General features: G+C 40.0%; 1 protein-coding gene across 1 annotated transcript in view; it reads right to left on the reverse strand.

Moving 5' to 3' along the window:
- LOC107043800 (dnaJ homolog shv) overlaps positions 1-2,788 on the reverse strand; it is a gene marked incomplete at its 5' end in the record, with an annotated part of 39,584 nt that overhangs the window by 19,464 nt on the left and 17,332 nt on the right.

Consider the following 2,788-nt stretch of genomic DNA (forward strand, 5'->3'; position numbering starts at 1 on the left):
ATACACCGATTGAAAAAGTGATTTTCTATTATGCTGAGTGGCAGAATGGATATTCGGATTATGACGAAAATTTTGTCGAATTTCGAGAGGGTTTACCAAGATCCGGAGATTTTGATGATAATAAACCAAAATTGGTTGTTGTGGACGACTTGATGCGTGAATCATCGAATGGTGCAATAGTCGACTTATTCACAAAAGGCAGTCATCACAAAAATCTCAGTGTTATGTTTATATCTCAAAATTTATTCCACCAAGGAAAAGGACAGCGAGATATTTCATTGAATACAAATTATATTGTCGTATTCAAAAATCCTCGAGATCGTGCACAAATTGCCCATTTGGCTCGTCAGATATATCCTGAGGATCCAAAATTTTTACAAGAGGCATATTTCGATGCGACATCGCAGGCTCATGGATATTTGCTGCTTGATTTAAAACAGTCGACTCCTGAAAACTGCAGATTCCGTACCAGTGTATTCCCCAGCGACCCCTATCACTATGTTTATGTTCCACGAAAGGAAAATAATATACAAGGGGGAGGCTCATCACGTGGTGTACCAGTCGTTCGTGTGTAATGGCAAAGACAAGTCGCTCTGGAAGCGGCTGTGTTCGCAAGTCGCTCGGAGAAAAAAATACAGCCTTATTACACGCACTGATCCACGCCCCACCGAGACTACGACGAGCATTAATACAACACGCCAATAAAGATTTGATTCGTTGTATTTGCGAGTGTGCTCTGAATTTATTACATGGGAATATTCCATTGAAAAATTGTGAAAAATCGAAATTGTGTAAACATAAAAAAATCTTGAGAAAGTTGGCAGACAAAAGACAGAGTTTATCCAGCAAGAAAAAAATTCTCAATCAGAAAGGCGGCGCATTCCTGCCCATGTTATTGGGGCCTCTCATTAGCGCAATCATTTCAGCTGTTGTATAATCATGGAACATGCACGAAAAATGATACTTGTGCCGGAAGACAGTGTGGAAAAATCGAAGAAAAATTCTACACATGACGTTCATCACGTTCTAACGGAGCTGGCTAAAGAGATTCAACCATCAGCTCAAACCCCTGGCACTAATACAAGTCGATTGGATGCTCAATTATTGGAAATTTTGAATGCAAAAACACCCAAGGATGATCATGAGAAATGGAAATTGTATAATGACGTTTTGAGACGCTATTTGTTTTATACACAGCAGAGTAAAGTACCTGTGCAAGAAACGGAGACCCCCGACGAGACGGGGTCTAGCGAACGATACGATCCAAAAGCTATTGTAGCAACTATACCTGCGACCTTCCAAAGAAAAGCCTTGGGTATTTTGGAATACATCGATAGAGTAGACACTGGAAGAAAACTCAAGTGGGATGCAAGGGGACAAGTGACTTTGAATGGTCAATCACTTGATGGCGTGAATATTGTCGATTTAATTCAAGATGTGGTCAGAGCCCGTAAAACTTGTCAAGCTAAAGGCTGGGAACATTTTGCCGTGTATCTCCATAGTATAAATACACCTCGCGAGTTTATGGGTAACCCTAAATTTCATAGTAGACCCAAAGTACAGCCTGAGATTTTGGAGGACGAAAGCTATGAAGAGGAGGGTGGTACACCCCGCAGCTCGCTCGTGCACCGTACTCGTCGGAATTTGAAGAGAAGAGTGCGAGTTTTTTCTCGATACGGCAAAAAAGAAAAGAAGACCTCAGGACTTTCATCATGGCTTCAATTTTAGAAGAAGAGAAACTATCGGGGGCCTATTTTCATCCTCCAGAGCCTGTGGCTTATACGGGAGCACGAAATATTCTCACAAAATATAATGAAATTGAAAAAAATAAAATAAAAAATTGGCTAAACGCACAGAATACTTATACTCTCCATAGACCCATCAGACGTAAATTTCCACGGTTACATTATACAGTGACAAACATTGATGATGTATGGGAGGCTGATTTGGTTGAGTTGAGATCACTAAAGACATACAATGATGGGATTTCATATTTACTTGTGGTCATTGACGTTTTAAGCAAGTTTGCCTGGGTTGAACCATTGAAGGACAAGTCGGCACCGCAGGTACTCGAGGGCTTTAAACGTATAATGGGAAGGAGCGGTGGTCGTGTGCCTGTTTGTATACAAACTGACAAGGGAAAAGAATTTATGGCTAGCAGTGTCCAAAAATTTTTCTCTGATAAAAAAATTCAATTTCGTGTTGCGCGTAATCCTGACATAAAAGCCGCAATCGTGGAACGTTTCAATCGGACACTGAAGGAGCGCATGTGGCGTTACTTTACACATAGTCGAACATATAAATATATGGATGTGTTGGAACAAATTGTCGACTCTTATAACAACTCGAGACATTCATCAATAAAAATGGCACCTGCGACTGTTAATATCGATAATGCTCCATATGCATGGCGTAATATACAAAATCGGTACAAGTCGGAGAAATCTCGTAAAGAAACCTTTAAATACAAAGTTGGGGACTATGTGCGCATCAGTCGAGCGAAAGGCATCTTTGAGAAAGGATATGAGACTAATTGGAGTAAAGAAATATTCCAAATAACGAAAGCAATCCTCAAACAATCATTACCAATATACGAGCTGAAAGATTTAGCTGATGAACAAATTGAAGGATTTTTTTACGAGCCAGAGTTGGTGCTTGTCAATAAACAAACGGACAAGGATGAATTCGTAGTTGAACATGTCATACGCGCTAAAGGAAAAGGAAAAAGTAAACAAATTCTTGTTCATTGGGAGGGATATTCTGATAAATTTGATTCGTGGATACCTGC

The sequence above is a fragment of the Diachasma alloeum genome, unplaced genomic scaffold (assembly GCF_001412515.2).
Source record: "Diachasma alloeum isolate Michigan unplaced genomic scaffold, Dall2.0 Dall_scaffold_00628, whole genome shotgun sequence".
NCBI lineage: Eukaryota > Metazoa > Arthropoda > Insecta > Hymenoptera > Braconidae > Diachasma > Diachasma alloeum.